Source organism: Protopterus annectens, chromosome 1.part0, assembly GCF_019279795.1.
Source record: "Protopterus annectens isolate FY-2018-M chromosome 1.part0, PAN1.0, whole genome shotgun sequence".
Classification (NCBI taxonomy): Eukaryota; Metazoa; Chordata; order Ceratodontiformes; family Protopteridae; genus Protopterus; species Protopterus annectens.
Genome location: NC_056725.1, coordinates 1,776,853,744 through 1,776,878,639, shown reverse-complemented (window position 1 = coordinate 1,776,878,639; position 24,896 = coordinate 1,776,853,744). Strand labels below are relative to the sequence as shown.

The following is a 24,896-nucleotide window of genomic DNA, read 5'->3' as shown; positions in this document are numbered from 1 at the left end:
AAGTATTCATTCATCTAATATAGACCCCATGGAACATGTCATTATGGACCTCATAAATAAAGACATAAATGACCTCCAAACCCTGGATCCTACCCAATTCAGCTTCTTGAAGGGCAGATCTTGCCTGTTAAATCTGGTGGATTTCTTTGAAAATGTGACCAAGGCCATGGACAAGGGCAAATCTGTGCACACAGCATACCTCAACCTGGCAAAGGCTTTTGACACAATCCCACATTCAGGCATTACCAATAAACTTAGCAAACTGAATGTAGACCTCTTTGTTGTAAGAAGGGTCGCCAACTGGCTCACAAACCAGACACACACTATCAAAGTGGGTGACTTCACATCAGCCAGCAGACCTGTTACCAGTGGGGTGCCACAGGGGTCAGTGCTGGGCTCCTACTGTTTGGTATATACTTCTCAGAAGTTCAAGTCAAAACTAAAGGGTTGTGGCTGACCAGATTTGCAGACTACTGCAAAGTAGGTGCAATCACTGAATCCCCAAATTATATCATTATACTCCAGGAGGGACTCCTGCAGACCAATGACTGGTGTGTTAGTCACAGTCTCAAATTGAATGCAAAGAAATGCATCATCAATCCCTTCAGCACAAACAATGTCCCCTCACACTATCAAATCAACAACACTATCCTAAATACCAATCAAGTGGTAAAGGACCTGGAATAACAAGTTCATTGTGACCTTAACTTCAAAAAAGTCCAAATAAAGCAGCTAAGAGGCAACCACAGCTCGACAACAAGTCCAGTATAAGAAATGTACAAAATGGGAAATACTCCGTTTGTATAAAACAAGTTCTGATTTTAATTTGCATGCATCAGGTAAGCACTTTCACATAAAGCTTCATCAGACCGTTAGTATTCAAAAAAAATTTTGGAAATCATCTCTTTATATAATCATCACGTGTTAGAACCTATTAATCAATTAGACTTCTTAAAGGTACATTCTCAAGTTAAAAACAATACTAGAACTTACTTTTTGTTTTTAACTTGAGAACGTACCTTTAAGATGTCTAATTGATTAATAGGTTCTATCAGAACTTGTTTTATACAAACGGAGCATTATAGTACTCATAATCCAAGAGGTATTTACTCTGCTGGGAGCATTTATATATTTCGACACTGTCTGTGACCTTAACTTCGACCACCATGTGTCTCCTGTAGTAAGGAACATTTTCTATGCAGCACACTTGATTAGTAAAGGCATTGCTTCAAGATCAAAAGAAGTTATAACCCCCCCCTATATTTGACATTTATGTAGCCCATTATTGAGTATAACACCCCGTTTGGCATGTACTGTACTAAGCACCTGCAGCAATTAGAGAGCATTGGGAGGGTGGCCTAATGGTTAAGGTGTTTGCCTTACAAACACAAGGTGCAGGGCTTGAGTCTCACAAGGGATAATTGGCTAGCCTTACAATGGCTTGCAAGGGCAGTTAGCCTAGTACTAATCTATGAACCTATGAACCTATGAACTTAGAGGTTTCTAACAAAGAAGATCAAGGGGCTCCAGCATGTGCCTTACACAGACTGAGTAAAGTCCATGTCACTATACTCCTGTCACTATACTCTGTATTGTATAGACTTCTTAGGGGAGACTTATGCCTAGCCTACACAGCAATCCAAGACCCAAATCTAATGAACTTTCTGTATATCTGTAAATCAAACGGGACTAGGGAATACCCATCCCAGGGACCTAAATATGGCCTGCAACTTAAATAGGACATGCTGGATGGACAGATTTATCTCCCAGCAACTGCAATCAGGCTGCCAGTTCATGTGAAATGGAGCACCTCTATGACACTGTTCAAAAGGAACCTGAGTGGATGGGGCACTGTACATCCTTACCAGGAATAGAGCCCACAATTATCCTCAACATGGACGTCATCACTAAAAGATATCTTGGGTATTGACTAGCATTTCTATGGTATTAGACTGGGATGAAGCTGCTAGGCTTAAAATGACCTCCGGGTCGATAGCCTAGTAATGTCCTATGATACTATGATCCTATGAACTTCTGTAGTGAAAGACCAGAAGTAACAAAAGTCAGAGAGGAGATCTGTACACACTGAAGGGGTCAGGGAGGAGATCTGTGCATATTGAAGGGATCAGGGAGGAGATTGGTACATACTGAAGGGGATAGGGATAAGATCTGTACACACTGAAAGGGTCAGGTAGAAGATGTGTACTCACTGAATGGGTCAGGGAGGAGATCTGTGCACACTAAACAGGTCAAGGAGGAGATCTGTGCACACTGAGTGGGTCAGAGAGGAGATCTATGTACACTGAATGGTTCAGGGAGAGCTGTGCACACTGAAGGGGTCAGCGAAGGGATCTGTACACACTGAATGGATCAGGGAGAGCTGTACACACTAAAAGGGTCAGGGAAGAGATCTATACACACTGAAAGGGTTAGGGAAGAGATCTGTACAGACTGAAAGGGTCAGGAAGGAGATCTGTACACACTGAAAGGATCAGGGAGGAGAGAAGATCTGTACACACTGGGTCAGGGACTGTACACAATGAAGGGGTCATGGAGGAGATCTGTACACAATGAAGGGATCAGGAAATATACTGAATGGGTCAAGGAGGAGATCTATACACAATGAGTGAGCCAGTGAGGACACTGAATGGGTCAAGGGGGTGATCTGTACACACTGAAGGAATCAGGGAGGAGATCTGTACACACTAAAGGCATCAGGGAGGAGATCTGTGTATACTGACTGGGTCAGGAAAGAGATCTGTGCACACTGAAAGGGTCAAAGAGGAGATCTGTACTCACTGAATGGGTCAGGGAGGAGATCTGTGCACAGTGAATGAGTCAAGGAGGAGATCTTTGCACAATTAATGGGTCAGGGAGGAGATCTGTGCACACAGAAGGGATCAGGAAGGAGATCTGTGCACACTGAATGGATCAGGGAGGAGATCTGTACACAACGAAGGGGTCAGAGAGGAAGTATGTGCACAGTGAAGGGATCAGGGAGGAGATTTGTACACATGGAATGGGACATGGGGGAGATTTGTACACACTGAATAGGTCAGGGAAGAGATCTGTGCACACTGAATGGGTCGGGGAGGTGACCTGTACACACTGGAGGGATTAGGGAGGAGACCTGTACACATTGAAGGGATCAGGGAGGAGATCTGTACATACTAAAGGGATCAGGGAGGAGATCTGTACACACTGAATTGGTCAGTGAGGAGATCTGTGCACACTGAAGGGATCAGGGAGGAGATCTGCCCACACTGAATGGTGAAGGAAGAAATCTATGCACACTGAAGGGATCAGGGAAGAAATCTGTGCACACTGAATGGGTCAGGGAAGAGCAAGGTGACCAATGGTCCCAGTTTTTCCAGGACAGTCCCAGTTTGGAAGTCTCTGTCCCAGAATCCCAAACATTGACTTTGGGACACAGAAATGTCCCAGTTTAGACCACTTAGTCTGAATGGTGACTTGGCTTCCCAGGGTGGCCAGTCCCCCTGCTTTCCCATCCTAAGCAGCTTTGGGGACTTTGCAATTTTTCGGGGATGCCATTAGGTATGGGGTAAGGTCAGATGCCTTTGCCCTGACCGGAGCCTTCCAGGCCCTGCCGCCATCAGTCAGTCACTCCCTCAAGGACGTCTGTTCTGGGGGCTTCTGCTTGACCCCACTCACCCATGCAAGCGCTTTCCAGGCCCTACACCCATCTGCCTGGCACTCCCATACTGATTTCTTACAGGGCCAAACCCTACATTCCTTCCCTTCAACCTGGCCAAGAGACCTTCCCCAGCTGTGGTCCCGCATGTCAGGGGACTCTACCAGCTGCATGTCTCCTGCAGGCTGCCAAATCGTGCCGGATCGCTCATGCCCTCAGACCTTCTCAGGGGAGCTTCCCTCCATTCCTGTCTGCTCCTCCGGAACTCCCCATTGCTGCTGAGGGGCAGATCTGCTCTCATGAAGGCTTCAAAGTCCCCCCTGCTTTCCCATCCAGAACAGCTCTGGGGACTTTGAGATTTTTCAAGGATGCTGTCGGTTATGGGGTGAGGTTGGATCTCTTCACCCCAGCAGGAACTCTCCAGGCCCCTCTGCCATCCACCCTGGTGCTTCCATCATGGGGAGCTCTCCCTGACCCCACTTACCCAGGCAGGAGATCTCCAGGCACCACCACTGTCTGCCAGTTTCTCCCTTAAGGACTTCCATCATGGGGGCTGTGCCTGATCCTACTCACCCAGGCAGGAGCTCTCCAGGCCCAGCTGCTGTCCACTCTAGTGCTCCCTTAAGGACTTCTGTTGTGGTGAGCTCTGCCTGACCCCCCCCCCCCACTCAGGCAGGAGCTCACCCAGCTGTGCCACTATCTGCCTCTCTCCCACTTCCAGACCTCCATCGGGGGACATGGTCTGCATCCCCCTCAACCAGGCAAGAGCTGTCCTGTACCAGTCACTTTCCACCTCTCTCTCTCCCTTCCAGACGTCCATCGGGACTGACCCCCTCTGGGGTTCCACTTCTACCCAGGAGAGAGAGATCTTTTCCAGGGTTACATATCTCCTAACTGCTGCCAAATCATGCAGTGTCATGTGTGCTCTTGTAGCCTCTCAGGAGATCTTCCCAGCCTCATGGAACTCTGCTGGTCCAAGAAGCCTCAGACAGTCCCTCATTCAGACTTCCGTGACACCAGTACTCCACTTTGCCTTGCACCTAGGACTTTCAAACTCCAGGGGAGATGGCCCTGGGTCCCCCCATCTCTGCACTTTTTCCGGCACACCTCAGTCTCTCACCACCACAGTGCCAGGCACCAACGAATGTGCATTGCTTCAAGTCTCCTGGCATGTGGCCTCTTGCCTCCTGGGTGGTGCTATTCACAGAGTGGCATCCCCACAGTGCCTGGTGAAGGATGGGAAGCCAACCTGCCTGCCCTGGTACAAGATGATATGGCTGCCCTATCTCCACTCCCATGGGGGCTGGTAGAATGGGATTGCAGACCTGGTTTCCCAGGGTGGCCCTCAAGTGTCCCAAGTTTAGGTCCTGTAATAAAATTGTCACCTTGGGGAAGAGATCTGTGCATACTGAAGGGATCAGGGAGGAGATCTGTGCACACTGAAGGCTCAAGTAAAAAGTAGTGAGCTGAACTGAAGGGTAACTGTCTACCAAGGAGAGGGAGGGCAACATTAAGATGTTTAGTAGAAAAAAATGAGGTAAAAGGAAGTGAGGTATTGAATCTGCTAGTGCAAATGAGGCTGGAAGAGAGAGAAAGGATATCTAGCTGAATAACAAGAAAAGAAAGAGCAGGAGTGATAATGAATGAAACATTATCAGTTGATAGGTGACAGTAGGAAGTAAAGAGGTAGATGGCAGTGGAAGGCTCACGGTGGATTGTTGGATAACACAGATATGTATGACAGTGAAAAAGTACAGAACGAAGGTGCCTCTAGTGAAGCTAGACAAAGGGTGATAGTTGGACGAATAGCTGAATGGAAGGAGTAGAAGGAGTCTGAGGAGAGAGTTGCATGAGAGAAGGGGATCCCAAAGACAAGCAAGAATGAGTAGATAAGGGAAATAAGAAAAAGAAGGAAGACGGGGTCAACCTGAGGCGGGAGCATTAGCAGCTACCTTTGGACAGCAGAGAGGAGTGGTATCAGCAGCAACCTGAATGTTAGGGAGGGTGGAGAAGGTGAGAAAGAACAAAATTAATAGAATGGAGAGGTGTAAACAAATAGTGACAGTTAAGATGAAAAAAACTAGGACAATTACCTTAGTATTACAGGAAGTAAAACTGAAGGTGAAAAAACTAGGACAAGTACTGCAGTATTACAGGAAGTAAAACTGAAGGTGAAGGAAGCAACAGGCGATATAGGGATTTTAATATAGGGATTGTACATAGGGATGAGTTAAAACAAAGTGCTGATGCATTTTGGGGGCATAATTATGTTGCTTTTGGAGGACTGTGTAGATCCAGCAAAGGGTGAGGCATGTATATTTGCCAGCTTATTAAAGGGGCTATAAGGAATGGAAGAGGAAGGGGATCAGATATTTTTATTTTACATTTGTTGACCGGGCTAGTCTGGCTGGATACATGTCCATTTTCAGCAGAGGCCCGAGGAGAAAAGCTCCACTAAACTACCAAGAACATTACATAAAAAAATCATTACTGTTGAGGAATATTGGTGTGGCATTTCAGTGTTGCAATGAGACTTGATCCAGACATGAAGTGTAGGTGGCAGAAATTCCATAATTCCAGTGAAATGGAATTGTATGCATGTATGCAGGAGTCAGGGTTAGTGGACATTTTGTGAGAAGGCAGAACAGCAGTGAAATGCCCGTAAATCCAAAAACTCCAATAATGTAAAAATAAAAACAACAAATGTAGTGGAAACCACTGTAAGGAACGTCTATTTATTATGCAAGTTTAAAAATTTTCACCAACAGGCTTTCTCAGGCAATAGTCAATGGACAATCTAAAACATTTAAAAAAAGCATTTTAAGAATCACATGATCACATCCAATAATTTAATTCCACCTGTTCATGCAAATACCTAAGCATTGGTTTTAAAGTGAAAGCACCATTTAGACCAGGTGGTATGTGGGCTTTCATTCTCAATATCCAACACATCTCTTCATTTTCTGTTAACAACTTAATATCTCAACCACGCAATGACATATAAATTACTTTTAAAATCATAAGTTTTAAACTATGAATATTTCCTTTTTATAAAACATGTCGATATAAGGTGTTGGTTTTACCCTTGCACTTTATATCTGAAACATGATCACCTATCCTTTCTTTAAGTTTCCTATTTGTTATACCTATGTAATAACCATCACAAGAGTCACACACAGCTATATAAACAATATTCTGGGTATTACAGTTCCCATAAGCCTGTAACCTAAATTCCAATCCAGTAACAGGGTGTTTGAAAATTTTGTTTGTGTGTGTGTGTGTGTGTGTGTGTGTGTGTGTGTGTGTGTGTGTGTGTGTGTGTGTGTGTGTGTGTGTGTGTATAAATATATATAGATATATATATATATATATATATATATATATATATATATATATATATATATATATTTATATATATATATATATATATATATATTTACAATACAATAGTACATACAATCATTATATTTAAAGGTGCCCTGCTTATAATAATGTTTTGGTTGTTCCATATAACACAAGGTTTGTTTAAGTGTGGTGCACTGTTTATATCCAAAACTCAGTCTGTCTGTTATAAAATGTTTCAACTCTGTTACGTCCTGTAAGATAAGCCAATGCTTATTAATAATCTGCCTAAACATTGCAGTGTTCTTATTAAACATCAACATACATCTTAACCTCTGTTCATGACTACATTTCACCACCGATATGGTTTCATCTGAATAATTGTCAGATGAAACATGTAATCATGTAATGATTGTATGTAGTGTAAGTAAGACGCAGCATTGAGGTAATGGAACCAGGAAAATAGTATGCAAGCAAATAGATGTTGGTCACTTCTTCTCCACATGAATTTCTGTGATGGGTATTTATTATGTAAGTTTAGGAAGCTAAGACTGCATCTATTTTTGATACAAAATACTTAAGAAAAAAAGTATATTAGACCATCTGAAAACAGAACAATATACAGTAAAATAGATTTCCTAAGATAATTAATGCAAAATCAGTGATCTCAGTTTAGGTGCTAAAATGTATATAAATATAGTAAACTGCTAGCAGGTAAGGTAGCAAAACAGTTGTAACCAAATAAACTGGGAAAGATCCAGTAAACTAGATGAAAAAGCAGCCTTTGTGAGCATCATTCTAACATTCATTGTGCTTGAAACTTCACCCTTTAACAAACAGAATCTCATAACTGCATGGGGATTTAACTGAGTTAAAATGGTTATTGACTGCATCTTATAGGTTCTTAAATTACAGAACCACCTTGGATCCCAGGAACTACCGCCCCATCAGTCTGACGAGCCTGATCTGCAAGGCCATGGAACGTATTATCGTGGAACTTATAAACAAAGACATTGGCTATCTTCAAACACTGGACTCCACCCAGTTTGGGTTCGCAAAGGGCCGATCTTGTCTCCTGAACCTGATTGACTTCTTTGAACCAGTCTCCAGAGCCGTGTATAAGGGTAAGGCAGTCCACACAGCCTATCTGGACCTTGCCAAGACCTTTGACACCATCCCCCATTCTGGAATCATAGATAGACTTACTAAGCTGGGCATTAATCCCTACATCACTCAATGGGTTGCCAACTGGCTTACTGACAGAACCTACACTGTAAAAGTAGCCGACTCCAAATCCAGCTCCAGACAATTGACAAGTGGAGTACCTCAGGATTCAGTCCTGGGACCGCTCTTGTTTGGCATCTACTTCTCTGAAGTACAGGCCAACACTAAGGGACTCTGGCTAACACAGTTCACAGATGACTGCAAACTGGGAGCCATTATTGAATCCCCAAATGATGTGGATATTCTACAAAAGGACCTTACAGAAACAGATGCTTGATGCCAGAGCCATGGGCTCAAGCTCAATGCCAGAAATGTATAGTTATCCCCTTTGGGAATAAAACATGTACCCATGAATTACCACATAGGTGGCAGTACACTAAACACTGAAAGTGTGATAAGAGACTTAGGGACACAGGTGGACAGTGGTCTCACCTTCGATAACCACATCACCACAACAGTCAGGAAATCTTTCTATGTGGAATACCTCATCACTAAGGGATTTTCATCCAGAAAAAAGGAGGTCATTGTCCCACTGTACTCATCCCTCATTAGAACCATTATAAAATACAATGCCCCGTTTGGTATGTACCTCTCAAGACAACTGCAACAACTGGAAAGGCCGCAGAAATACCTTACCAAAAGAATCACAGGCCTAAAGCAGATGCCCTACGCTGAGCACCTTAAAAAACTCCAGCTATACTCTGTCACATATTGTCTACTCAGAGACAATCTCTGCTTAACATACAAGGCCATGTCAAACCCAGAGCTGTTGGACATGCTACACTTAAAGAAATCCCAATCCCTCAGAGCCACATGCTCCATCTAAACCTTGTCATCACAATAAACAAAACATGCTGGAGGGATAGGTTCCTAACCCAGAGACTCCCCAGACTCTGGAATAGACTGCCCATACATGTCAAGTAAAGTGCCTCTTTGGCCCTCTTCAAAAAGAACCTTGACGATTGGATGGGAGAAAGGAAATTCACCCCCGAGGATCACGTCAGTCACCTTGCTAGACAGGGGTCCAGGGAATTAAATAGTGTGGGAAGAAACAGCCAGGGAATTGTTATGGCTAGGCTTGTATAGGCCCTAGGGCCGATAGCCTAGTACCAACCTATGAACCTATGAACCTAAGAACCCTAGTAGCAAATCTGAATATGGCAAGTTATATTCTTGGCTATTATCCTATCAAAATCCAGATGACAAGCAGTACCTCCACCTACTCAACAAAGTGTATGTTATAAAATTATTTTATTTGATCTTCTACTTGTTTTTCCTACCTTGAACCCCTTGAATTATTTTGTCATTCTTGTTGTCATAATATGGCAAATAGGGATCATTGACTTTGACATGATGTGAACCCAAGCTAGATCACAGTAGAGTGAAAGCTTTTGAACTTGATGCAGAAATGACCATTAGCACCACACAAGCACAGAACTCTGTGGACTTTCTTTGGAACTACTGGCTGCAAGTCATTACCTCTTACAAAAGTTATATTATAGTCACAGCGAGAGGGTATGTGCTCCAGATGCGCTCTCTTTTTTGTATATTCTTTTTTATTCAGTGTTTATGGAATAAAATATAACAAGATATAACAATCTGTCCAAAAGACATATCTAGACAAAATACAATATATCCATGAATACATAAACAGCAAACAAAAAAGATTAATTGTAAACTTTTAATATGTCAATTCAATAAACAGTGAAATAACAACACTATTATTACACCAGGTAAATCTGTAACTTGTGAAAATTATACTGGAGCAAAGCAGAATACAAATGAAGTAATACAGAGGCCCTAAAGTCTAATTTTTCACAAATCACCTATAGAAAGTATAATCAGGTCACTGTGAATGAAAAAGATTTCTTGGGTAAACACCTACCTGGGAAAAAATGTCCTGTTTTAAAAAATGGAAATGTGTAGAGCATCCAAGCCTAGTTTGTGGCACACGTGTTCAGACAGGATGGTGTGCATTTGTCAAGATCAGGGAAGCAAATTTTTGAGCAGATATTTTGCAATATTTGACAAACGCTAGGCAGGATTTTTGCCAGGTCACAAATTCAGCAGTTCACAGATAGCAACATTTCATGCATCTCTGATGTTTGTTTGCTAGGAGCATTAATAACGAAGTTTTTCATTGGAAAATTTGCTACATTCCCACAAGATTAATGTCGTTATTGTTTCTGAAACATGTTTAAAGAGGAATGACTGGAAACTAGTTCTGTGAGGGTATAAATGTTTTTACTGTAACAGACATTCTAATAAAAAATCAGGTGGAAGTGTTATGATAGGGATTAAAGATAATTATGAGACCTGTAATTATTATATGTTCATTGGTAACACCAATACTATAGACTGTGTAACTGTGACAGTAAAGACAACCCTGGAACATATAACAATTGCTGAGTGCATAGACAGCCAAAGTCAAATGCAGATAACCTAGAGGAATTCATACATTTCTTACATGAAACATAGGAGGGAAGAATAATATTAGCTGGGGACTTAAATTTACCAGAAGCACACTGGAATAATATTGATTCAACAACGTTAGTAAGGAAATTATTCACAGCATATATTCAGGAGCAACATTTGCTTCAGATTGTAAAAAAAAAACATACTAGACATTGGGCCGGATTTATGAAGGCTTGCACGAAGTATAAGAGTAGTGTAAGACGGCAGGCAGCCAATATGTCTGCTGAGCGATCCAGCAACAGCCGGCAGGGGCGTGCATGAGAGCTTCTAAAGCTACTCTTGCACGGACAGTGTTATGGTATGCAAATTACCTCATTTGCTGCTGAAAGCCATGCAAATGAGGTAAATCTGCGATCCAGGAAACACTAACCTGTCCGTGGAAGAGTAGTGTTATTTGCAGAAATGTACTCCGTTGGTAACAGAGTACCGTTTTGCAAATAGCTAAACGGAGCTATGACAGCTCCAAATAAAGGATGCATCTAATTGAGGAAATATGCCAATGGCCAAATAGAAGGCCATTGGCATTTGCAAATGTTATAAATCCTTAAAATCCATTTTTTCCCCCGATCGCCGATGTTTAAGCGTAGCGTAGGGCAGCACCACGCAAACGTACTGCGCTTTAAATAAAATGAAAAAAAAATTGAAAAATAGCCAAAAATGAGCATTTTCACTAAAAAGCTTGTTCTGCTATGCAGGTGAATGGTAGACTGAAAACAACATGGCCACTGAGTAGTGGTTGCTAAGGGGGAGATCCTCAGTGTGAGAGATGTAACCAAGCATTAGTAGGCAATCCTATGCAAATGAGGATAAGGATAGTAAATCCCACTTTTCCCCGGAATGTGAGCCATGTCCCTAGAATGTAAGTGTAGGAGTAGGGGAGTAGTAGAGTAGAAGATAGGTGACATCATGAGGGGGCATGTCTGAAAGACTGTAAGCTGATTGGAGCACAGTGGCTTGTGTTTGCCCTGAATTGCTCAGGATTGCAAGAGGCGTGTCTACAGCTGTCCTAGCTGAAAACAAGAAACCAAAGGTGTACGCCATGAATATATCTGAAATTTCTTGCAAACGTGCTTACAACGTGTGTGTACGTGTGCGCTTGTGTGTGCTTGTTTGCGCGGCACTGCCCCTTGTGGAAACAGAAAGGGAAAAGGAAGGAAAAGAAGTAGTAGAAAGTTAACCAAGGAGAACTAGCAGAGCTGTCAGGTGAAATATATCAGAATCAGCCAATTACACAGGAATTAGACTAGCCCAGCCCAGCACAGCACTTTAAACTCTGCAAACAGCAGTCTACCCTGTTTTTTCCCAAGAACTCTGCAACACTGCAGTATACAAAGAGTGAAAACTTAAAAAGCTTAAGTCAGACAAAATGTTAGGGGCTGCTATTGCTATCATAAACTATGTACAGACCTAGGTTAACCTACCTGGAGATAGTAGAGCGCTAAAGAGTGGACAGAGACCTCCTGCAGCAAATTGTTGAGCTGTGCTGGCCACACCTCACACACAGAACCAATAGAGGGGAACCCATCCCAGTGGATACCAAGGTATGTGTTGGCCTATGAATACTAGCTACAGGTACCTTCCAGAGACCAACTGGTGATATGATGAGGGTTTCACAGGCATCAGCATCCAGGGTACTACACCAGTTCCTGGATGCCATGTCAGCACATGTCGGTAAGCATGTATATTTCCCCAGTTCCAGTGAGGCATTGGCCAGCAATATGCATCTTTTCCACCAAATAGCAGAATACCCTGAGGTAGTGGGTGCAATAGACTGCACACACATACACATCAAAGCACCACCCGGTGAGTGGAGTAGGGTCTACATCAACCGCAAGGGCTTCCCCTCCATCAACTGCCAAGTCATGTGTGATGCCCAGGGCATAATAATGAATGTGTGTGCTAACTGCCCTGGAAGCTATCACGATTCCCACATCTGGCATTTGACACAGCTGTACCAGAGATTTGCCAATGGGGATATCCCTGACGGCCACCTAGTGGGGGATGCTGGATACACACTGGAGCCGTGGCTGATGACACCCATCAGAAATGCACACACACCCGAACAAGAACTCCATAATGAGGCACACGCACAAACAAGAAACATTATTGAGCATGTGTTTGGGGATGCTCAAGTCACGGTTCCGATGCCTGGACACATCTGGTGGAGCCTTGCAGTACTCATCAACTACATGTACCCAAATTGTCATGGAATGTGCCATGCTACACAGTATGATCCTGTGAAAACAGCTGCAGCAGGAACAGCATGGGGTAGAGCCAAACAGCCCCCCACCATTGCCAAGGTCTGCACAGGCACAGCGTGACTCAGAGGAGGAACAACCTGAGCCTGTCCCAGTAGCTGAAGAAGGTGTGCCCAGTATGCCTTGGCCTTGGCAAAGAGGCAATGCATAGCACATACACTGACTCAGTAGGAACCCTGGAAATGACAACTCTCTCTGACTCACACATACAATAAAAGGGATGCCTAACTTGATACTACCTGTTTTCAAACATGTATAGGGAGTGTACTATGTGCATCCGACATAGGCAGCCCTGCAGCACCACCTGAGGCATGATTGCCCTAGTTTAAGCAATATAAAGCAGTGCTAAGCAGATTTTACCACTATTTAGCATATTTAAGCACAATTGAGTGGAGCTGCGCACCGCGCAAACTAGCACAACATCAGGCAACGGTGAGCATTGTTGGGCAATGTTGGACAATATTGGGCAATGTTGGGCAAAGTCAGGCAAAGTCGAGCAGAGTCGGGTAAACATGCTCACACCTGCTTTACTGTTCCTTACCCAGTCAGATCTGCCCAGCAGGAAAATAAAAAGCAGTGACAGGGCTCGAACCCAGGATACTGTGCACTATAGTCACAGTACTGAACCACTAAGCCATGACAGCATTTCACTGGCACAGACACAGCAGGACAATTGTAGACTAACGCAAACACAAACAAATGCTGTATCATGCCCTCTGAAGAGGCAAATGAGTAACTTCCCCCCAGGCCTATGCAGACAGATAACAGCAGGCCAGGCAGTGTGATGTGGGTTGGGTAGGCTATGAAGTCACAAACTAATATACATGAAATTGGAAGCTAAGATCTGTAGTACAGTAGTATGCCTCAAGCCAGTATGATAGGCAACAGTACAGACTGAAATGGAGTACCTGACATAGCAGTGCAGGCCTAGCAAATGTGTATAAGTGTCAGGTGAACCCCTCATCCTATGTACACCCACAGTAACAATCAGGTGTGCCCCCAGGGTAGAAATGTACAAATAATAGCTGCCCCCCCTGTATGTAGAAATGTTAAGTCTATGCAAAGTGACTCATGGAAGCCCTGCAGGCACAGCATGCTTCCTGTCGATGTACAACACAAAGGTGAGCCCTGAAATAAAAAACAACTTGATTTTTCACACACATATAGTATATATGTCCATACTGGACATGCTCACACACTTAAACAAATTTAGCAAATTTCAGTCAGCAACATACTGAAAGGTCATACTGGGTGTGCTCACACACTTAAATAAATGAAGCAAATGTCAGTCAACAACATATTGAAAGATCATACTAGGCATGCTCACTCACTTAGGCCATGTCTGAGTACAGCAGTGGGCCACACATATCTGGCAGTTGCAGTTCTTACCCCAGAAACGTGTCACTATTCACCAATCCTGCCTTTCGCAAGCAGTTATATGCAAACAGACCCATATAATATATTGGACTCCTGTCATAATCAAACTATGTACTACAAGTACTTAAGTTGTTCAAAGTAAGTGAAAATTCAAAGAAGATCAATAAATCTCCGATCAGTATCATCAATAAACAATGAGCACTCCTAACATTATCCAATCCATGTTCTGGCAAAAATATTGTCAAAGAGTCCATAGAGAACCATGAAGCTTTCTTTCTCTATGTCATAAATATCAATGTAAACTCATATATGTTCTGAATCAGTGCAAACTGTAAATGAATACATGTACATGACTGACATTGCCAACATCTTGTCAGACAGCTTCATACATATTTACCCCCCTCTCATTGACAAAAAGGCCCATTATCATACCCGGAGATTGTGAAAACCCAGAAATCACATATACAATGGTTAAACAGCACTTTCCAAACCTAAAAACACATCTATGGGATGACATAGTTTCCCTAGCTGTGTCATATGTGAACTCCAAAACAAACAGACCCTGCACCTGAACAGTCTGTTGAGACTCACCCTCTGTACAGGATATGAAACTGTTGAATGCGTTACAGCAATGTTTGGCACACCCCACAAGTGCTGTTGCACAACAGACCATGGGAACTATTGTCTTATAAGCCTATTAAGCCTGATCTGCAAGGCCATGGAGTCCATCATGATGGAACTCATAAACAGAGCTATTGTGAGCCTACAAACACCCATCCCTAACAATTTTGGTTTGGTCAGGGGCAGATCATGGATCCCAAACCTGCTAGACTGTTTTCACAGCAGTCACCCAGGACATACATCAATGAAATGAGCTACACACGTCCCACGTAGACCTTGAAAAGCCCTTTTCCAACATCTCAGACACATATCGTATCCACAAAATCAACAACCTGTGCATAAATATGTATGTCATCTGATGGATTGCCAACTGGGGCACAGATAGATCCCACAAGGTAAGAATTGTGGTCTCCTGTTCAAGCTGGTAACAACTGCTGTCCCCCATGGTTCAGTCCTGGGACCCCTCCTGTCTGGTGTATACTTTTCAGAAATACAGTCAAACACACGAGGGCTATGTTTAGCAAAGTTTGTGGGTGACTGCAAAAAAGTTGTCATAATCGATGTTTGGGACAACAGAGACATCCTTAAAAAGGGTCTCAGTCAGACAGATGTGGTCTCAAAATTATGGCCTCGAGCTACAGTCATACAAATACCACATAGGTGCCAACACCCTAAATATGGAGGTGATAATAAGGGATCTATGGACACATGTGGATAGTCATCTCTACTTCCAGAAACACATTCACAAAGTGGTTAGAAAATCATGCTATGTGTTCCCACAAACTGCCAGGTTCTTTGCATGTAGGTCAAAGGAGGTTCCCTCTACTCATCAGTCATCAGACCCATCAGAGAGTACCACAACACACTTGCGATGAATCTGACTAGGCACCTTCAGCAGCTGGAAGGACCACTGAAGTACCTCAGCAAGAAGATTACTTGCCTCAAACAGTTGCCCCATGCAACAAGACTGAATTTAACTCAATCTGTACTCTGTTGCATACTGTCTACTCAGGAGATCTCTGCCCAACAGACAGGTCCATGTCCAATGCAGAACTGATGTACATGCGCTATCTGAAGTAAACCCAAGCTCACTGTACCACATGCTCTAGGGATATCATCATCACAACATTAAATAGAACATGTTGGAGGGATACATAACTAACTCATAGACTTCCCTTGCTTTGGAACAGGCTCCCAACCGACATTAAGCCAAGTCCCTCACTGACACTCTTCCAGAGGAGCCTTGATGAGTGTATGTGAAACTGAACTGTCACACCATGGATCACTTCATCAGCTCTACTACACAGAGGCCTAAGGAACTAACTCCATGGGTGGTGATAGCTGCACACTCTGGCCATACTAATATATGCCTTCAGGCAGATAGCCTATTACCTACCTATGTACCTATATATATATGTAGGGGGAACACAGTATAATAAGCCAAAGATGGATGGGCAGAGATGTGTGTAAGAGGGTGACCATGACAGGGAGCCATCCAGCACACATCCCAATGGCAAGAAATACATGAGGTGCACATCTCTCCCACTGTACATAACAACCACCAGTATCTGTAAGCATTATAGTGTATGTGGTCCATGTGCCTGCTGTACAACATGACTGTACAATGAAGTACACATCTACTATCTGTAGACATGTACCTGTCACATAGATTCATAGGTATGTAGAAGACTATCTCCACGAAGGCATATATCAGCCTACACAAGTTGTACAGCTTTCACCACACCATTGGGTAGTCTCCCAAGGCCTAGTTCTAATAGTACCCTAAGCCCCTTTCTAGTGGGGCTGCTGATGTGATGCCTGGCATGAATTGTCTGTTTCCCATCTACTCATCAAGGTTCCAATTGAAGAGCGTCAGCGAGGGGTTCTGTCTGATGTACATTGGGACTCTACTCCACAGTAAGGGAAGTGTCTGGGATGGTACTCTATCCCACCAGCATGTTGTATTCATCGTTCTGATGAGGTTCATATCCCTGGAATGTGTAGGGTGACTCAATGTTGTTATCTGTAGATGGAGCATGTTCAACAGTTATGAGTTGGACATGGCTCTGTATGTTAGGCAGAGTGTGCCTCTGTGTAGGCAGTATGCAACGAAGAACAGATTTAGTTTTACCAGTTGTGTTGCATAACACAACTGTTTGAGGCCAGTAATCCTCTTGGTGAGGATCCTATGTGGTCTCTACAGCTGCTGGATATGCTAAGTCGAGTACATCCAAAATGATGTACTGTACTCAAAGATGGGTCTGATGATGTAAGAGTAGAGTGCCAACACTACCTCTTTGGATCCTGATGCAAACCCTTTGTTGATTAGGTGGGCCACATAGGATCTCCCAATCACTCTGGCAACATGGTTGTCAAAGGAAAGATGACTATCTACTTGTGTCCCCAGATCCCTTATCACCTTGTCATTTTTAAGGGGGTAACACCTATGTGGTAGTTTGCGGGTATTTTGTTTTCAGCAAAGAGGATCACTATGCATTCCTCCACAGTAAGCTTGAGACCATGATTCTGACACCACACATCTGTCTCATAGAGTCCCTTCTGGAGAATATGTCTGTCTTCCGGGGAATCTATTATGGCAAACACTTTACAGTTCCCAGCAAACTTAGTCAACCACAACCCTCCTGTGTTGGCATGTACATTTGAGAAGTCTATACCAAACAGGAGGGACCCCAGGACTGAACCCTGGGGGACATCAGTCATTACCAGTGTAGAGTCTAACATGTAGCCAGCAACTCAATGTGTAGGATCTATCTGTGAGCCAGTTTGCAATCCATTTTGTGATGTATGGATTCATGGCCAGGTTGGTGAGTTCATCTATGATACCTGACTGGGGAATGGTGTCAAAGGCCTTAGTAAGGTATAGGTAGGCTGTGTTGAGCTAATTTCAATCATCTGTAGCCTGGGTAACTGTCAAAGAAATCTTCCCAGTTCAGGAGGCGTGGTCTGCATTTGACGAAGCCAAACTGGGTGTGCTCAACTGTGTGAAGGTTCCCAATCTGTGTATTGTTGACTTCCATTATGATTTGCTCCATTGCCTTGCAGAACACACTTGTCAGGCTCATAGAGCATGAATGCCAAGGGGTTTTTGTGGCCCCACCTGTGGAGTGAGAAGAACGTTGCTGTGCAACATTCCATGGGCACATATCCTGTAGAGAGCATGTAGAGAGAGATGTAGGTATCCTTGATGAATATGGATACATCCTCACCCTATGTGCTATGATTCAGGTTCTGATGCTGGAAGGTATGGAATGAATAGTATCCTGGTAGTGCTGGTGTGCTGTCTGGAGCTTTAAACTAGGTTTCTGTTACTGCACAGATATCAATATTCTCCATAATGAGAAGTGCCTCAAGTGTGTGCATCTGGAGGCTGAGACTTCTGGCAATGAGTAGCATTTAGCTCACTTTGTGGTTATTTGTGTTTGTTACGGGGTTTGTTTTGTCCTGTGTGACCAGTGTTCCACACCTGAAGTCAGCACCTCATTGGTCCCATCTGGCCATAAGCTAATTACCCTACATATCCGCATTCTGGACCCACACCCCCATTAAGGAAACCATGTTAAAAAATGTCTCCAAAGCCAACTTCATGCTTCTTAAAACAAAAGTGCTGAACTGCAGGACACCCATGCAAATGGACAATACAGTTACGACTACTGAATCCTTCACAATTGCACTTTATAAGCACTTACATGACTGTATGTATCGTGCTATCCCAAACAGAACCAAGACGCTATCCTCCAAGAAAAGGAAGCCAATCTGGTGTTCCCCTGCCATAAACAAACTGCACAACAGAAGGAAGAAACTGTTGCAAAAGCGGGTAAAATCCCATGGGGGAGGAGCTCCATGGTCAACATCAGTAAGAAGCTGTGATCCCTGATAAAATCCTCCAAAGCTAGTTATGAAATCAAAATCAACACTGATTCTAAAGACAACCACAAAGCATTCTATAGCTATGTCAAGAATCTCAATGGCAACACTCAGATCTGCTCTGAGTTACAGCACAATGGCACTAAATATGCAGACCCAACTGATATTGCCAACACCCTGGCAGATAGGATCAGTGCTAACTTTACCCCCCCCCCTCACTCATGAAAGAGCACATCTCTATAATGGAAGAAAGCAAAGTTGCTGTCATCATGGCTGCTCAGGTATAAAACACTCTCCAAAGCCAGGAACACAGCATCCATGGGACCAGATAACATCCCAGGCTGTGTTCTACACAAACTACAGAGTGAACAGGCACCACACCTACGTACCATGTTTAGTCATAGCCTCACCTCAGGCTTTGTGCCTGCTGAATGGCGCACAGTGATGGTTATTCCACTACACAAGGGGGGAACCACCATGGACCCCAGGAACTAGTACCCCATTAGCCTTGATGAGCCTGCTCTGCAAGGCCATGGAATGTATCATCATATAACTTATAAAAAAGACATTGGTAATCTCCAAACTCTGGACCACAACCATGTTGGGTTTGTAAAAGGCAGATCATATCTCCTAAACCTGATAGATGTCATTGAAGCAGTCACCAGAACCGTAGACAAGGGTAAGGTGGTTCACACAGCCTATGTAGATCTTGCCACGGCTTTCAACACTATCCCCCACTCTGGAATTATAGATAAACCCACTAAACTAGGTATAAATTGCTATGCCAACTGGCTCTCTGACAGAACACACACTGTGAAAGTAGCAGACTCTAGGTATGACTTTGGACCAGTGACAAGTGCAGTACCACAGGGTTCAGTCCTGGGTCCTGTCCTGTTTGGTATCTACTTCCCTGAAGTAAACTTTAACACGGAAGGTCTGTGGCTAATGAAGTTTACAGATGATTGCAAACTAGGAGCCATAACTGAAACTACTAAAGATGTGGACATCCTACAAAAGGGCCTCACTGAGACAGATGTCTGGTGTCAAAGCCATGGTCTCAAGCTCAATGCCAAAAAGTGCATTGTCATCCCCTTTGGTAAAAACTCTGTAGCCATGAACTACAACATAGGCGGTAGTATACTTAACACTGAAAGTGTGATAAGAAACCTTGGGTCACAGGTGGACAGTGGACACACCTGTGATAATCACATCCCCACAGTAGTCAAGAAATCCTTCTATGTGGCACACCTCATCACAAAAGGTGTCTCATGCAGAATAGAAGAGGACATTGTTCCCCTCTACTCATCACTCACTAGATCCATAATAGTGTACAATGCCCCTTTTGCTATGTATCTCACAAGACATCTACAGCAACTGGAAAGCCTGCAGAAATACCTCACAAAGAGCATTAGTGGCCTGAAATACATGCCATACACAGACCGTCTCAAAATACTCCAGCTGTACTCTCTCGCATATCACCTAATCAGAGGTGATCTCTGCCTAACATACAAAGCTATGTCAAACACAGAGCTTTGGACATGCTCCACGTAAAACACTCACAATCCCTCTGATCTTCAGCCCCAAAACCCAGAGTAAAATAAAAAAGGAAGGGGTGTATCCATTTACCTTATGGATACCCACACCTTCAGGTTAGTGGCACAGCATGATGCCTTGGAAACCATGAAAGTGCAACTAACATTGGGCAAAGCTGCTTATTAGATTGTAGCCTGCTACAGATCACCTACCTTGTCTCAGGAACCTCACTCAGTATTCCTGAGAACAGTGAAAAATATAAAGGTCCTACCAAACACCATTATATGAGGAGATTACAACTACCCAAACATTGACTGGTAGAATTACTCATGTACAACGTCCTTTGCCCAATGCTTCCTAGAGTTTAAAAACTCAAATGCCCTGGAACAGCTGGTCATCACACCCACTAGAGGTGACAACATACTGGACCTGATCATCACCAACATGGGGTACCAGTGTTCCACAGCAGAGATAAACTCCTCGCTGGTAATATCAGATCATAAAATAATCACACTGGACATCCACATCCCACCCCCCCCCAGCCAAGGAGACCACTGTGAAGAAATTTTCAAAAGCAAACTGCACACTTCTCAAGACCAAAGTGGAAAGTTCCAAAGCCCCCTTGCTATAGGATAATGCTATACAATCTGCAGAATCATTTAAAAGTGCATTCTATGAGCATCTACAGGGATGCATGGATCGAGACATCCCAAATAAAACCAAGATGCACTCCTCCAAATACAAGAAACCAGTCTGGTGGTCATTGCCCATAAATAAGCTATACAACAGAAGAAGGAAACGAACACATGATAGAGCCAACTTCACTAAAGGAAAGGCATCACTGATATTAGGAAGAAACAATGATCACTCATAAAATAATCCAAGGCCAGTTTCTAAAGACAAATTGCCAAGGAATCTAAGAATAACAACCACAAAGTCTTCGTTAGCTATACCAAACATTTAGGTGGCAACTCTCAAATATGCTGTCAGCTACTGCAAAATGGCAAAAAATACACTGAACCAACTGACATTGCCCACATCCTGGCAGACAAGTTCAGTGCAAACTCCCCCCATCACCCCCAAAAGGGCCTGTGTCCATCCAGGAAGAATGCAGAGCCCCAGACGTCATGGACATGCAGGTAAAAACAGCCCTCTCCAAAGCTAAGAACATAGCATCAATGGAACTGGATGGTGTCCCAGGCTGCGTCTTATACCAGCCCCAAAATGAACTACATCCTCACCTACATTCACTGTCCAGACTCAACCTTACCACAGGCTATGTACCCAAAGAATGGCATACAGCAACAGTCATCCAGCTCCACAAAGGTGGTGCCACAACAGAACCTGAAAACTATTTCCTTATAGGCCTACTTAGCCTGGTCTGCAAAGCTGTGGAGAAAATTATCATGGAACCCATAAACAGAGATTTTGGGAACCTCCAGACACTGGTCTCTACCCAACTTGGCTTTGTTAAAGGCAGATCCTGCCTCCTAAACCTAATTGATTTCTTTGAAACAGTTACCAAGGACACAGATGGAGGTGAAAGTAGTCCACACAGCCCACCTGGACCTCACTAAGGCCTTTGACACCATTCCCCACTCTGGCATTATGGACAAGCTTACCAGCTTGAACATTAACACCTATGTCACAGGATGAGTGGCCAACTGGCTCACAGATCAAACACACATGTTCAGAGTTGCGGGTGCCACGTCCAACTCTAAACCAGTCACAAATGGCATCCCACAGGTCTTGGTCCTGGAACCCCACCTGTTCAGTAGATACTGCTCAGAGGTACAGGCAAGCACAGGAGGAGTATGGCTGAACAAGTTTGCAGATGACTGCTAACTGTGGTCCATAATTGACTCTACGGCTGACACAGACATCCTCCAGAAGGGTCTTACATAGACAGATACCTGGTATCAAAACAATGCCCTCAAGCAGAATGCCAAAAAATGCATAGTCATCCCCTTTGGATAAAACAAAGTGCACACAAATTACCACATAGGTGGTAATCCAGTATGTACGGAGAATGTAATTATGGCCCTGGGGACCCAGGTAGATAGTAAACTCTCCTTTGATGATCACATTGCCAAAGTGTTTAGAAATTCCTTCTATGTAGCCCACCTAATGTCACCCACTTTGTCAAGTCTGATGATGTCACCATCCTACAAATATACCTGTGGAAAGAAGAACTCCTAGTAATGTGTATTTTATTTTATTTATTTATTTTTATTTTACATTTGTTGACTGGGATAGCCCGACTGGATGCATGTCCATTTTCAGTGGAGGCCCGGGGAGAAAAGCTCCAAGGGTAAGCAAATAGAGCATTACATAATAGCAGCATTACATATTACAGACAGACTATTTACAGAGATTACATAAGTAAGCAAGTTAAACAAGTTCCACAGGTTACAGTTAATCCTGAGTGCAAGTCAGGATTAAATTAAATTACACAGTAAACTGGTTAACAGATTTTTACACATTCTAGAGAGAGTTAGCCAGGCTTGATACATTGACATAGCCAGTTAAGTGACAAATGTTGTTTGAGTCTAGTTTTAAATTGACCTAAGGTGGAAAGTAAGGTAATATCAGCTGGAAGAGAGTTCCAGGATCTACTTACAGAGTTTGCAAAGAGAGTCACCGGCTGTGTTATTAATTTTGCTAGTCTGAATTAGTAGTTTGATAGAGGATCGAAGCGGTCTAGGATTGTTATAGGGGGTGATGATATTTTTAAATGCAGGAGTATTGTCTGGATTATAGAGGATTTTATAGGCCATAATCAGTTGGTTATACTGGATTAGGCTGAGTAGTTCAAGCCACCCAAGCTGATTTAGATTGATACAATGATGTGTCCTAAAAGGTAGCCCAGTGGCAAATCTGGCAATGTGGTTGCAGCAAATTGAGAGCTTGTTAAGGACAGTCTTGTTTAAATTCGAGAGTAGAGGGGATGCATACAGAAGGGTTGAAAGAAGGTGAGAGCGAGCTATGGCAATTTTAGCTGGAGGGGTTAGGACGGCTTTTATTCTGTAAAGTGACCCTAGTTTTTTATTGATGGTTTTGATAGTTTGGTTATTATTAGATTATTGTCTATGATGACACCTAATAGTTTTGTAGAGGAGTCAGGGGAGATTATTGTGCCATCATTTGATTTTATGGTAAAGGTGAAAGCGGTAGACCTATGCGTTGGTGAAAATAACAGCATTTTGGTTTTTTTGGGATTTAGGATCAGACGATGTTCAGAAAGCCAGTTTTCTATTGTTTTAAAGGTGGTCTGGGTAGCTGACCATAACTCTACTGGAGATGTGGCTGAGCAAATCAGAGTAGAGTCATCAGCATATTGGATACAGCTGACTTTTGGAATGACAATATAAAGGTCGTTAATGAAGATGGAGAACAGCAAGGGCCCTAGTATAGAGCCTTGTGGTACTCCAAGGGTGTTAGGTAGAAGGTTAGAGAGTTTGTTCTGCCAGAGGACAGCCTGCTGTCGACAATTCAGGTAGGATTGAAACCATTGAAGGGCTCCAGTATCTAGACAGAATGTTTGCAGGGTGTGGATTAAAAGTTGGTGATCAACCATATCGAATGCCTTGGAAAGATCCAAGAAGAGGGCTGAGGATGTATAATTATTGTTGCGATTATGGTTTATGGTGTTGGTAAAGGCTAGGAGGGCTGAAGTAGTGCTGTGATGAGGACGGAAGCCATGCTGAGTGTCTACCATAAGGTGATTCTGAATTAGGTGGTGCATGAGTTGTCTATGAATACATTTTTCCATAATCTTTGCAAGTGGAGAGAGTATAGCTATTGGCCTATAATTGGAGAATTCAGTAGAGCTGCCTCCTTTGTGAAGTGGGATTACATAGGATATTTTCCAGATGGTGGGAATTTTAGCTTCTACTATGGTTCGATTGATTAGTATTGAGATGGGGTAAGCAATAGTATCAGCTGATTTTTGTAGGTACTCGGCAGGGAGTTGATCAGCAGAAAGTGTAGTGGGTTTTAATTTTTTGATCAAAGTACGGATAAGTGAAGTGGCGACTGGTTGGAAGCTGAACATGAGTAGGTTTTTTGGGGTGCCACTTTCAGGACCAGGGGAGCTAGGAGGTAGTTGGCTAGGTAGGGCTTGAATTGTCTCAATAAAGAATTGGTTAAAACTATCAGAAACATCTTCAGGGTTTTATCAATAGTAGCAGCAGGGATTGGGGTTGAAGTTCGTCCAGGATGTAGTAGATTATTTAAACCTGCCCAAAACTTCTGAGGGTTATTTTGATTTACTGTCTGTAAATTACAGTAGTATTGTTTTTTGTCTTGTAAAATTGATTGTTTTTCGTTCCTGGATTGCCTGTATTTAATGTGATCTTGAGGGTCTTTAGGTTCATAGGTTCATAGGTTCATACTAGGCTATCTGCCCTGGGGCAATTATAAGCCTAGCCCGATTCTGTATGGCTTACGCCACCCATTGATTTGAGTATACTGTGCCCTTTTTAAGGTTTAGTTTACTGTGCCTCTGTCTAATAGTGACACGGGAGTAA

General features: G+C 43.2%; 1 protein-coding gene across 2 annotated transcripts in view; it reads left to right on the top strand.

Moving 5' to 3' along the window:
* RPS6KA2 (ribosomal protein S6 kinase A2) overlaps positions 1-24,896 on the top strand; it is a 2,145,504-nt gene that overhangs the window by 1,136,034 nt on the left and 984,574 nt on the right. The window lies entirely within an intron of this gene.